General features: G+C 36.9%; 1 protein-coding gene across 2 annotated transcripts in view; it reads right to left on the bottom strand.

Annotated features, from left to right (window-relative positions):
* The window catches only part of ADCY8 (adenylate cyclase 8), a 259466-nt gene that overhangs the window by 76394 nt on the left and 168200 nt on the right, over positions 1-14872 (bottom strand). The gene's annotated exons all lie outside the window — the stretch shown is intronic.

A 14872-nucleotide genomic window follows, 5' to 3' on the forward strand; every position in this document is an offset into this window, starting at 1 on the left:
AAAGAAGAAAGCCCAGGTTGGCTTAACCCTGGCTCTGGGCACAGATGGCACCTTCTCAGGTCTGCCTCATTCACCTTTGGCACTGGTGGGTGTGCGCTGGTTTGTTCTTTGGCAGCATCATAGTGGCAGATCTCACACCAGAGTTTAATGGTGGGATCTGAAGGCCAGCAGAGAAGAGATTCAGGATGGAGGCCATGTGGTCTCTTGACTTTAGCCACATTTTGTATACCAGCTTTTATCATAGTTTTGCATAGGCTACCTGGGCAATTGTTTGGAAATTTATAAAATTGATGTTTTTTTTTTTCCCATTTAGTGATTGAACTTTTGTGTAATCTTTGGCATGATGGGGAGTTCATCAGGGTATCTGCAGGGCTGTGTGGGAGGATTTGCACACAGAACTCACCTGAGTGCCTGACACAGTTTTAAATGACTTTCTTCTTGGTTTGCTGTAAAAGGGAAAGGGAGGTGAAAAACAGGCAGTGTGCTCCAGTGGCAAGAGCAAAGCCTTAAATGTTTGAACCTATAGTTCTGAAGCATAACTAGTAGTGCGGTCATGGGCAAGGTAATTGATTCCTCTGAGAATTACTTTTTAACCTGTAAAACCGGGATTTTTTTAAGCCTACGTTTTAAAGGAGGCTCTGAGATTAAACAACGTCATAAAGTAGTATAATACACATTTAAAGAAATGTTAGTTCTCTTTCTCTATTCATCATGAAATTCAGGATATCAAAGGCACATTAAAGTTCTATGGCAAGGGTATTAATTACAAGAATAGCTTTTAAAGCAAAGGTATTAGCACTGTATATTAAATTTCTCTGGAAATCTCTGCAGCAGTTCCTCAGCATTCATTTATTTCTTTACATGTAAACATTATAACATCAGATTGTACATTTTATCTAATTATAGAGCCACTCAGGCGTCCAGGAGTTCTGAATTTGCTTTTGCATTGTTGGTGTGCATAAGAGGCAAGGAAAGCTTTCATTTCTGAAATCGAGTCTCAAAAGGAATGACAGGCTTTGCAAAGTTCTATCCAAATCATTTCTAGACATTAAGTCCTAATTATTCTCTGCAGTCTGTCTTTAAAATGGTTTGTATTGATATTGTGATTTGACATTTGCTGGGAAGGCAGGAATCAGTGGGATGAGTGAACAGCCTATAGCAGCTTGCGGTGCAATAGGAAACAAAAACTCAGGTTATACTGAAAGATGGCACTTGGACAACACTTTAGAATCTACAGACTCGATGAGTGCAATAGTGTATTTGATCCTTGCAGCAACCCTGAAGAAAGATATTCTTAGCCCTTTCAACAGATGAAAATACTGTGACTCCAAAAAGGAATTTACCAGAAATAGGCTTGGTTAACTTAATTTTTACTGCAGTCTTGGCAAGTGAGCATTATCATTCCCATTTTACAGATGAGGAAACAGAGGTTTCAGAGAGGTTAAATATATACATATAGGTAGTATAATGCACAGAAAATAATAAGACCCAGTGCCTGCCTCTTTCCTTCCTCCTTCCCTCCCTCCCTCCCTTCCTTCCCTTTTTAGGTCACTATCTCTCTCTCTTTTCCCCTTCCCTCCCTCTGCCTGCGTCCCTGTCTCTCTTTCTGCATCTTTGTCTCTCTCTCATCACCACATGCAGACCAGATACATTGTTCTATAGTCACAAGAAGTATTTTCTAGTCTTTCCTTTGTTTACCCTTCTTGGAGAGGAACATGTGTGGGCATGTGGAAATTAAAGGAAAGAGCTGGGTAAGCACTGTCTCTCTCTCTCTCTCTCTCTCTCTCTCTTTTTTGCCAGAGTCCATTAATTTTTGCTTTGAGGGCTAAGAATTAGCTGTGGTCATATGAGTAGAGACTGCCTCATCTGCCAAAAAAATCCATGACAGAAGAAATGCGAGTGAAAAGCACCCACCATCTGTTCAGTTGCAAAGCATCAAACAGAAACAAAATGAGTTGGAGAGGGAACCAGCATGTATTAAAGAAAGCTTTTGCTGTGTCTGGGGTAAATGGGCCACCCAATTCCCACAGCATATGGATTGTCTGGTCAGAGTTCAGCTTCCTTCATTGTCAGGATTTTTCTCTTTACTAGGTGAGGTTGGGTGTGGGCTGTATTTCAGTTATGGGCTTCACCTTGAATTCTAGAGTCGGAGACTCCTTCTGACTAGCTGCTGCGTAAGGGTCCAGGTCTCTTCTCCCTGAACCCCAGGAACTAGGGCATCAAGGCTTGCTCCCCTCCCCTGCCCCCATCACACCACCTGGAAAGAAATCCTGTCCAGGCCAGCTGGGAAGCCTGAGGCTCGTTTCTCGTGGAGGACAGTGGCCCCTTCTCCTGTCCAGTGCCAAGTACAGATCCTCGGGCTCATCCTGGTCTTCTCCATCTCTCTCATCCCCCACATCCAGTCAGTCACTGTGAACCATCAACTCTCTGCCCTAAATATCTTAAAAATTCTTCCTCTTCTGTCCACCCTTCTGCCCACTCTCTTGTCCTTATTATTTCTTGCCAGATTTTTTTTTTCAATTGCCTCCTAATTGGTCATCCCAAATCCAGATCTCACTCCCACCTCTCCACCATCCCCATTCATTATGATCCTTCTAAACATGAATCTGATCACATCATCTCTTTCATTAAAAATGCTTCAATAAAGACTCCTCTGCCAACCAGTTACACTCCTTAAAGAGCTTCACAACTTCTACCCTCCAGAATGCTCTATTCCCAGCCCTTCCTCCCCTTAATTTTTCTCAGACTTTTCCATGACCTGGTGAGCTCCTTTAGGAGCCAGGTGAGCTGTCACTGTCATCTCCTCTGGGAAGCCTGCTCCAGAGGCAAAAGGATTACTTTTGCCTCACCACAACTCCCACACATCGAATCTCAGCTTACATCTTTCCTATCACAATAGTCATCACCCCATATGATAGCTGTTCGGCTAATTGTCTTTTAGCCCTACTAGATGATCAGCTTTATGATGGCAGAGACCCTGACTGTATATCCCCACTCTCCAGCACAAACTGTCACACTGATGTTTGTCGCGTTTTTGCTGGGAATGTCAACACCTTGAGCTCCAGGAGTCCAGAGGAAGCAACAGACACGGCCATGCCCTTCTTGCCTACCACCTTCCCATCAACAAGAGTGACTAGAGGAGCCCAGCAGATTTGGCTGAATCTTGCAAGGCCCCACCAACACTCACAGCTCGCCACCCTGAGGTGCCTTCTCTCAGGACCCTAGTCCTCACAGGCTCTTAGGCAGTCAAGAAACTCATTCTTTCCTCGTATTCTCTGGTACCCTTCTTCTGATTTATTAATTGGATAGCTATAAATATCTACATACATAGCATATACATATCTACCTATATGTCTACCTTCGTAGTATATAAGGAGCTATGTATGTAGTATATACACCTGGACAGATACATATATATTCCTTATGTCTTAGTCTAATTTCACCAGAGTATACAGTCCAGGAGGGCAGGGATTTTGTTCTTGTAATCTTTTTTGGTTTGGAGATTTATTCCTAGTGTTTGGAACAAGTCTGGAACATAATAACCATCAGTGGCTATTGGTGGGAGGACTCCTAGTCCACATTTGGCAACAGTAGGTAGGCCTCCCCCAACATTAATAACTTTAAAAACGGTAAAATGAAGCATAAAGAAAACCACACAAAAGTACAGCTTAATTCATTCTTATAAAGTGTCTGCCTTTGTAATGGCCATCAATTCCTGACATAGATCTTTGCAGGGCACACCAAAAGCCCATCCATGAGCCCTGTCCGAGTCATAATACTATCTCTCAACCTCAATTAATCACTTTCCATTTCCATTTCTTTATAGTTTTATCCTTTCTTTATAGACACTACAGTTTAGTCTCACCCATTTTTATTAAATCTGATTTGTCTTTTAAATCTTAAAATCTGTAACTTCTCTCTTTATCCTTTTATCTTCCTTACAATGTATTTATTGAAAAACACATGCCTCTGACCCATAGCATTTCTCACTCTCTGGATTTTACTGGTGTGTACATATTCAACATTCTCTGTCCTCTATAATTCCTGAAAACTGGAAGCTGGATCCAAAGGCCTGATCAAATGTAGGTTTGATCCCACTGGTAAGACCATAGGTGGTATTGTGCGCCCCCACCAGGAGGTATGGTTGTCTCTCTTATTTGTGTTGATAGCATCCTCTGATGCTCAGTTTGTAGATCCATTAATTCATTATGGGTTGGAATATGATGATATTTTAATTCTTTTATTTCTTTAAAATGTTTTAGCTAGGATATCATAAAATTCTTTTATGATATTTCCCCTCACTTACTATTTAGCGATCTTATGGTATAGTCCATACAGAAAAGACACTTGTTTATCTCACTTTTTTACAAGTTTTCTAGGTAATTAGCCAGTTCCCTATCATCCACTAAAGACTACAAACTTAAAAAAATCATTACAAACTCATAATGCTAAATAAATTTGCTGGGTTTTCATAAGTGTTTTAATAATTATCCCTGTTACAGCTCAAATTATTCCATCTCTGGACAGTGGGAACTTCTATAATGTGGCTCCTGGGTTCTTTTGACATGATCCTAATAGTGTTTGATGACATCCTTGCTTTCTTGTAGGACAAGCTGTTCTAGGCTTGTCTAGCATATTTCCTGCTCCAGCCCTAAAATTAGCCATATCTCCAATTTTTTTTTTTTTTTTTTAAAAACAGAGATATTACTTCAAGACCACAATGTAGCCCTGAGGTATGCTCATAGATGCAGAGCTGGTCATTCTTTCTAAATCTTCCCATAGGTGTTTCTCCAGTCCAGGATATCGTCTTCCATTTAATTAGTTGTTATGTCTCCTTAGGTGCCTCTTTGCTGTGACATTTTCTCAGACTTCCCTTGGTTTAAATGACTTTGACAGTTTTGAGGAACACTGGTGAGGTGTTTTGTAAACTGTCCCTCAATTGAGATTTGTCTGAAATTTTCTTCATGATTACATTATGGGTTTGGGGAGGAAGATCACAGAGGTTATGTGCCATAGTTACTAGATCCCATCAACATAACTTATCACTGTTGGTGTTAACCTTTATCCCCTGGCTGAGGTAGTGTTTGTAAGGTTTCCCCATATGTGCCCCCTGTACTTAGTTTACTCTTTGGAAGAAAGTCACTTTTGCTGTTGCCCATACTTAAGGAGTGGGGAGTTCAATTCCTCCTCACTGAGGATGGATTATCTTCATAAAATGTGTAGACTTTCTCTGCATGGGAGACATACCATTAATTTATATTAATACGGACTGGCGGATATTTATTTTATATTGTGGATTATAAATAAATACTACATTGTTTATTTTGTTCCTCAATTTATTCCAGCTTTGGCCCTTGGGGGCTCTTTTATTGGCTCCTGTGTCCCTTTGAAATACTCCCATTATCATGTCTGTGTGTGTGTGTGTGTGTGTGTGTGTGTGTATGTATGTATGTTTTAACACATTCTTATTTTCTGGCCCTATGAGATAGCCAAGGCGAATCTTGTATATTTCCTGCCCCACTGTTAGAATCAGACAGTTCTCCAAGGATCCTTGGTTCCTTTTATTGGATATTGGCATTAGAAACCAAGATGTGAGTGGTAGATGTGCTCATTACCACTGAGGTGTCATTGTTTCCAGGCCCTTTCCACTGACAAAGAAAGGAAATGTATGTGTATATTCCAACCTGTGCATATAAACATACCTATAAATATTCCTACATGTAATCATCTCTACCTATATTAAGCTATGCATGAGTTCATACAGATGTCTCCAACTCTAATCGATTACCACAGGGATCTTTCTAACTTTCTCCCTTTGCTTGTATGTAAACTTCCATTCCAACAATGAGAAAACTGACTCCCACCATCTGCCATTCATTTACACAATTGTTTAGTTCCAGTATACACATAAAGGTGTTGCAAATTCTTAATCCATGCCTCAGTGGGAAACTCCTATATCAACTAGAGTACAGTGCTTAAATGCAGTTTCTCTTGCCTTTAATCCTACAAACCTCTCTCATTTTCAAAGATACTTAGTATACCGTTTTACCCCCCACATCCCCTTCAGGGAGGTTGCTTCATACACTTTTAACACAGATTCTTTTGTCACAGTCTGATTCCATCATGGGATCCCCTAAACTCCTAAATAAAATGTTTTGAAGCCTGTATATGTTAAAGTTCATTCTCTGTGCTGTAAAGTTTTATAGATTTTGATACATGCATAGTGTCAGGTATATACCATTATAGTACACTGAATGAACCACCTTAAAAAACATGCTGGACTTCATCTATTTAATTCTCCTTTCCCTCATTTCCCAAACTCTTCTCACCTAATGATCTATTTACCATTTCTATAGTTTTGTCTTTTCCAGAACATTATATAAATGGAATAATACATATAAAGCCTTTCAAACTGGTTTCTTTCACTTAGGAATATGGCATTTAAGGTTCATTGATGTTTTTGTGTGGCTGATATCTTGTTCCTTCTTATAGTGGAATCTTACTTCATTGTCTGGATATGCCACAGAGTTTTTGTTGTTGTTCCCTCCAGCAAATGGTATTGACAGTTATTTATTTATTTACTTATTTATTGATTTATATATTAGTCATTTTGCTGGGTATGTAGTGGTAGGTCATTGTTTTAATTTAAATTTCCCTTATGGCCAACGATGTTGAGCATTTTTCACATGCCTATTTGGTATCTGTATATCTTGTTTGGTGAGTTGTTTGTTTAAATCTTTTGTCCATTTAAAAAACTGGATTGTTTTTTAATTGTTAAGTTTTAGGAGTTCTTTGAATATTTTGGACGCAAATCTTTTCCCAAGTACATATTTTACAAATATTTTCTTCTGGTCTGTGGTTTGTGTTTTCATTCTCAAAACAGTGTCTTCCACAGATCAGACATTTTAAATTTCAGTAAAGTCCAACTTATAAATTTTTTCTTTCATGGATCATAATTTTGGTGGTGTGTCTGAAAACTCATCACCAAATTCAAAACCAAAATTTTATTTATGTTTTCTTCCAGAAATTTTATACTTTTGCATTTAGGCATATAAACCATCTTGTGTTAATTTTTGTGAAGGTTTAAGGTCTGTGTATAGGCTCAAGTTTTTGCATATGGATACCCAATTTTTAAATTTATTTTTAAATTTTACTTTAAGTTCTGGGATACATGTGCAGAATGTGCAGGTTTGTTACATAGGTATACACGTGCCATGGTGGTTTGCTGCACCTATCAACCCGTCATCTAGGTTTTAAGCCCTGCATGCATTAGGTGTTTGTTCTAAAGCTCTCACTTCCCTTGCCCTCCACCCCTGACAGGCCCCGGTGTGTGATGTTCCCCTCCCTGTGTCCATGTGTTCTCATTGTTCAACTCCCACTTATGAGTGAGAACATGCGGTGTTTGGTTTTCTGTTCCCGTGTTAGTTGCTGATAATTGGACATCTAATTTTACCAGTACCATTAGTTAAAAAGAATATCCTTTCTCCATGGAATTTTCTTAGCATCTTTGCTGCAAATCAATTGATTATATTTGTATAGGTCTATTTTTGGGGCTTTCCTTTCGGTTCTATTGAGCGATGTGTTTATTCTTTCTTTAGCATCATACTGTAGCTTTATAGTAAGTGTTGAAATGAAGTAGTGTGAATCCTCTAGCTTTGTTGTTATTCTTTTATGGTATTGTGTTGGCTATGCTCTATTCTTTGTCTTTTCCTACAACCTTTAGCATTGGTTTGTTGATATCTATAAAATAGCTTGCTGAAGTTTTGACTGACAATGCATTGACCCATAGTTCAAGTTGGGAAAAATTAACATCTTAACAATATCAAGTCTTCTAATCCATGAACACATAATATCTCTTCACTTATTTACATCTTTCATTTATTTCATCAGTGTTTTGAAGATTTCTATACACAGATCTTATACAAATTTTGTTAAATTTATATTTAAGTATTTCATTTTTGGTGCTATTGTAAATAATATTGTTTCTTTAATTTCAGTTTTCAAGTTAGATTGCTGATATAGAAGAAAACAATTGACTTTCATACATTGACATTGTATTCTCTGACTTGACTATATTTGTTTGTTTTAGAAATGTTTTGGTGGATCCTTTGGGATTTTCTATATAGAAAGCCATGTCATTGGTGGATAAACATAGTTTTATTTCTTCCTTTCTGATATGTATGCCTTTTATTTCTTTTTGTTGTTTTGTTTCAATAGCTAGGACTTCCAAAATGATATTAAATACAAGTGATGAGAATGTATTTTTGTTTTGTTTCTTATATTAAGGGGGAAGCTCCAGTCCTTTACCACTAAAGCTGATGTTATCTATAGCTTTTTTTTTGGGGGGGGGGAGATATTCTTTATCAAGTTGTAGAAGTTCCCTTCTATTGCTAGTTTCCTGAGAGTTTTTAACATAAATGGACATTGAATTTTATCCAGTGCATTACTTTGGCAATTGATATGATGATACAATTTTTCTTCTTTAACTTACTAATATGGTGAATCACTATTGTTTGATTTTAGAATGTTGAATAAACTTTGCATACCTGGGAGAAGTTCTGTTGGACCAGGGTGCATACTTCTTTTTACACATTGTGAGATTTCATTTGCTAATATTTTTTTTTTTTTTTTTGAGACGGAGTCTGGCTCTGTCACCCAGGCTGGAGTGCAGTGGCTGGATCTCAGCTCACTGCAAGCTCCGCCTCCCGGGTTTGCGCCATTCTCCTGCCTCAGCCTCCCGAGTAGCTGGGACTACAGGTGCCCGCCACCTCGCCCGGCTATTTTTTTGTATTTTTTAGTAGAGACGGGGTTTCACTGTGTTAGCCAGGATGGTCTCGATCTCCTGACCTCGTGATCCGCCCGTTTTTTGAGAGGTTTTATGTTTATGTTTATGAGATATTGGTTGGTAGTTTTCCTTTACTTCAATGTTTTCGCTGGGTTTTTGTATTAGGGTAATGTGACCCAATAAAATGAATTAGAAATTGTCCCCTCTCCTTCTATTTTCTAAGAAGTTATGGAGAAGTGGTATTGCTTTTTCTTTAAATATTGGTAGAATTCACCAGTGAAACGATTTGGGTCTGATGTTTTATTTCTTGTAAGTTTAAAAATTATTGGTTACCTTTATTAAATAGATATAAGGCTATTCAGATTGTCTTTTTCTTCTCATTGGAATGTAGATAGTTGTGTCTTTCAACAAATTGGTCCATTGCATCCCAGCTATCAAATTTATGGACATAGCGTTGTTTGTAATATTATTTTCTTATTATTTAATGTCCATGGGATCACCAGTGAGAACCACTTTTTCATTTATGATGTTGGTAACTTGTGTCTTCTTTTATTTTGAGTAGCTTGGCTAGAGGTTTACCAATTTTATTGATATTGTCAGAGAACTAGATTTTAATTTTGTTGATTTTCTTTATTGTTTTCCTGTTTTTAGTTTTATTGATTTTTGCCCTAATTGGTAGGATTTATTTTCTCCTTTTTGTTACAAGATTAAATTGCTTTTTGTTCTGTAGTTTCCCAAGGTAGAGGCTTAGATTGTTATTTAGATCTCTTTTCTTTTATAATATATGCATTTAATATAAACTTCCCTCTAAGCACTGCTTTCATGGCATCCCACAACTGTGGTAAGTTGTGTTTTCATTTTCATTTAGTTCAAAATATTTTTAAATGTCTCTTGAAATATCTTCTTTCACTCACGTGTGATTGAAGAGTTTGTTGTTTAATCTCCAAGTGTTTTGTAATTTTCTAGCTATCTTTCTATTATTGAAGTTTAACTCCACTGTGACTGGAGAACATACTTTGTGTTATTTTTCCTCTTTTAAATTTATGAAGGTGTGTTATGACCCAGAATGGGGTCTACCTTCGTTACTGTTCCATGTGAGCTTGAGAACAATGTGTTTTCTTCCACTGGGTGGAATAGTCTATTAGTATTGATTAGATAAGTTCAGGTTATCTATATCCATAATGATTTCCTGCCTACATGATGTGTTAATTACTGACAGAGGAATGTTGAAGTCTCCAACTATAATAGTGGGTTTATTTATTTTTCCTTTCAGTTCTATCAGTTTTTGCCTCATGTAGTTTGACATTCTCTTGTTAGGCACATAAATGTTCATATTGCTAATTCTTCTTAGAGAATTGACTTTTTAACCACTGTGTAATTTCCATTTTTATCTTTGACACTTTTCCTTGTTCTGAGTCTATTTGGTGTGAAATTAATACAGTTACTTAAGTTTTTTTTTTGATTAGTGTTAGCATGGTATATTTCTTCATTTCTCTAACTTATTTGAGTCTATATCTATAGTGGGCTTCTTGTATACAACATCTATTTGGGTCTTTTTTTAATCCACTCTGACAAGCTCTGCTTTGTAATTGGTATATTGAGAACATTAACATCAAAAAATAATTAATTTTATGCTTGGTTTAACAGCCATCATCTTTGTAACTATCTTTTTCATCCACTGCATTTATTCTTTGTTTGTTCACCTTGTTTAACATTCTCTCTGATTTTGATTGAGCATTTTATATGATTTAATTTTATTTTTTTCTTAGTGTATCAATTATATTTATTTCTTTAAAAAACTTTTTCCAGTGTTTGCTCAAGAGCTTATAATATGTATTTTAAATTAATGTAACTCAACCTTCATACTACTTCATGTGTAATGCAGTTACCTTAAAACAAAGCATTCCCAATTCCTTCCTTATGTCCCTTGTGACATTGCTGTTGTTCATCTCACTTTTATCCATATTTATAACCACCAAATACATTGTTAATATTGTTGCTTTGAACAAAAAATAATGTTTTAGATCAACTAAGATTAAGCTCAAAACATTTTACTTAACTTCATTTATTTTTTCTCTGATGCTCTTTATGGAGATCCAAGTTCTGATCTATATTATTTTCTTGCTGTTTGAAGATATTTTTCACATTTCTTACAGGGAATGTTGGCTAAAAATGTAATTTTTTTCTGAGAAAGTATTTCTTCTCTACTTATAAGGGATATAGAATTCTAGGTTGATGGTTTTTCTTTCAATACTTTAAATACTTGACTCCATGCTCTTCTTGCTTACGTGGTTTCTGACAAAAAGTCTGATGTAATTGTTATCTTTGTTCCTTTATAGGTAAGGCAATGTCCTTCCTTCTGGTAAGATGATGTCCTTCACTGTGGTATCCTTTAATATTTTCCCTTTGTCTTTCCTTTTCTGCAGTCTGAATACAATATCTTTTTTTTTGATGTTTATCCTGGTTGGTTACTTTTATTTAACCAAAGTATTTAACCTTTAAAGTTCTGTGGTTCTGTGATTCTGTGGTTTGTTGTCTGTTATTAATTTTGGAACATTCTTAGCCATTATTACTTTAAATATTTATTTTGCTTAGTTCTCCTTTCTTCTCCTTTTGGTAATCTAATTATGCATATATTTCTTCTTTTGAAATTGTCCCAGAGTTCTTGGATGCTTTGACCCATGTTCCCTGCCCAACCCCCATTCACTTTTTTTCTTTGCATTTCAGTTAGGGAAGTTTCTATTGACATGTCTTCAAACTTACTGATTATTTCCTTGGCCTTTCTGAGCCTACTGATGAGCCTATTGAAGGCATTCATTATTTCTGTTAGGTGTTTTTAAATTTTTATCCTTTCCTTTTATTTCCTTTGATTCTCTCAGAGTTTCGATCTCTGTTTATATTGCCCATTTTTTTTCTTGAACATTGTCTACTTCTATTAGAACCTTTAATATATTAATAATAGTTATTAAAAATTCCCTGTATGATAACTTTAACACTGTTATATCTGAGTTTGATTCTGATGATTTCTTTGTCTCTTCTTTTTTTTTTTGGTATGCCTTGTAATTTTCTGTTGAAAACTGTTCATATTGTATCAGGTAATATAAACTGAAGTAAATAGATATTTTCTGTGAGGATTTATATCACTCTGGCTGGGAGTTAAGCTATGTTTAAGGTTTGCTATAGCTGTATGTTCCAGTAGCTTCAAATTCCTCTAGAGTATTAGTTTCCCCCCTTGATGTGGGCTTCCCTATGTACTCTTCCTCAGAAAGAATCTGTGTCTTGCAGTTCTTTCAGCTGTTAGTATCCATGGTTAGTATACAGGGTCATTGTTGGTGTGACGTTAAGGTATGGGGAAGAAGGCTCTGTCAATCTTTTTAATTTTCTTTTTGACTTAAAAAATGATGTTCTTTCTTTCACTTTCTATATCTCTCTCTTTTTTTTTTTTTTTTTTTGAGATGGAGTCTAGTTCTGTCACCCAGGCTGGAGTGGAGTGGCGCAATCTCAGCTCACTGCAAGCTCTGCCTCCCAGGTTCACACCATTCTCCTGCCTCAGCCTCCCGAGTAGCTGGGACCACAGGTGCCTGCCACCATGCCCGGCTAATTTTTTATATTTTTAGTAGAGGTGGGGTTTCCCCGTGTTAGCCAGGATGGTCTCAATCTCCTGACCTCATGATCCGCACCCCTCGGCCTCCCAAAGTGCTGGGATTAGAGGAGTGAGCTACCGCGCTCGGCCTCTATATCTCTTAAGTAAGTAATTTTTGCTGTGTTTATGTGCTGTATGTTCTCTTTTGCTGTCTTCATTTCTGAAATATATATAGTTTTAAATTTTTATGTATTTCCTGAGTTCTCTTTCCAAATGTCTAAGTTTTTCTAATTTTGGTTAGGTTGTTATTTCATGTCTTGAACCACATTAAGTGCTTCAGCTCCTTTTAAAAGAATAGGTTAAAGTTTTGATATATTTTGTGGGCAAGTCTTTCTGGAGTGCTTTCAATGACTACAAGAAGATTATTCTACTTGTTATTCTCTTATTTTTTATAATAGCTTGGTATAGGATTGCCATCAATATATTTTGTTGCTCATTTTTGTGTAAAACACTTCCCTGAACTTTTAGAAACAGCATGGTTCAGGATTGTTTGTTTATTTATTTATTTTTTTAACTGTATAGAGCTTTCTCTTTGGTTGCTTTCATGTAGTGTTTCAAAACATGATAGCTAGAATCCCTTCCCACTTTAACCTGTATAGCCCTTATTGTAAGTGATTTTGATTTCACTCACACAGTTCCTTTCAGGGCTTTATCATGAGAGGGAGATTAGATGATCAGTTTCACGAGTTCATAGTGTCTTGATGGTTCCAGCTCTTCAGGCCTTTCTAAATGTTATTGGATTGAGCAAACTCCTTCCCACTTTCATTTGCTTTCTTAATTTGGCTCACAGCACTTCTCAGTGCATGTCTCCTGGCTATGTTGAGATAGATCCTTTTGTTGCCCGGTGTGACATGCTCAGTACTTCTTTCTGCTTTCTCCCATATAGGTACTGATATCACACACATTTTGGGGCCATTGGGGGATTGTTGCAACCCACTTCTATGTGGGAATGTTTGGTCTATCACCCTTTTTTGTTATAAATATAGTCTATGAGGTTTTGGTTTTGCTATCTAGTTTGTCAAATTTGTAAGAATTCTGAGACATTAAGAAATGTACCATCTGTGCCATCATCTTCCTGGAATCCCCTCTCTCTTTCTAATGCACCCTGCTAATTAGGGGGAAAGTCAAGCATGGCCAGCCCTTGCATATTAGTTATCTTGAACATCCTTCTTCCACAGCATCATGCTACAATCTTCCTAAAAATCTCCTGGGGTTCCTTCCTGCCCTCAGGATCAGTTCCAAAGTCTTTAACATAGTTATGAACATTGAACTTCTGCTGATTCTCTCCTTTTTCAGCCATAGTGTCTACTATACTCTTGCACAAGCCCTTTGCTATAGGCTCTCACATTTACTCACTATTCTATAAACACAAGGTCTTTCTCACTTGTATGAATTTGCCAGAGCAGTTTTCCAAATACAATAGTTTCCTACTTTTTTCTCTCTCATCTTAACTCAAATTCTTTTCTGCAAATTTTTCCTTGAAGTCATGTGGTCAGAATGAATCACTGATTTTGATGCAAAGCAGTCTTGTAACCAAAAGCACCGACTCTGTCTCTGGGTTCAAATTTCAGCTCAGATATTACACAGACATGTGACCTGGGATAAATCCTCATCTACAAATGGGAATTGGAATGCTGCCTCACTCATCAGTTATTTTTGAGGCTTTTTGAGGCAATCCATGTAAAAGATGTAGTACTTTCCTGGCATGTATAAGTGTTCAGTAACTGGGAGCCATTGTTAATGTCTTTGTCACCTACTAAATTATGTCTTAGAGGTTACAGAACCTCTTCTTCCAAAACTGTATCATCCTCAGGGGCTATAATGTTCCTTTGCCTGTATTAAGTATTTAAAAAATATTTGTTGATTTTTTTAAATCATGTGAAAGGGGAAAACTCATGGTAAGTATAGGGAGAAGGCAATTTAGCTGAGAAAAGAGGTAGGAGCTAGCTTATAGTTTAGAGGAGATAAAAAAGCATGGCTATTGGACTAATCCAGAACTAGCTTCAAATCCTGGCTAGAGCATCTATAACCTGGACAATATGTGTCTAATAGAGGGTTAAGAATCCAGGCTCTAGAGCTAGTCTTCCTGGGTTGAATCTAGGCAGTGACATCTTGGAATGATGAGATCTTACGGAATTTATTTCACTATTATGAACCTCAGTTTCCTCCTCTTTAAAGTGAGGATAATCATGGCACCTACCTCATGAGGTTGTCATGGGGATTCCAGAAGCTTTTGTATGTAAAGTATTTAGAACAGTGGCTGGCCACAAACAGGTGTTTGCATTATTATTAAAGTGTTGATTTTGCAGACCCAAGGACGTATGATGCTGTATCTGTGAATGAATTATACTAACAAAAGCACAAGTAAATGGTGATTGACGTTCTTATACTTATTTTCTGCATTCATGGGTGTCATGTCAAATAAGAGTGGGGCCTATTTTCAT

This window comes from Theropithecus gelada, chromosome 8, assembly GCF_003255815.1.
Source record: "Theropithecus gelada isolate Dixy chromosome 8, Tgel_1.0, whole genome shotgun sequence".
NCBI classification, from domain to species: domain Eukaryota; kingdom Metazoa; phylum Chordata; class Mammalia; order Primates; family Cercopithecidae; genus Theropithecus; species Theropithecus gelada.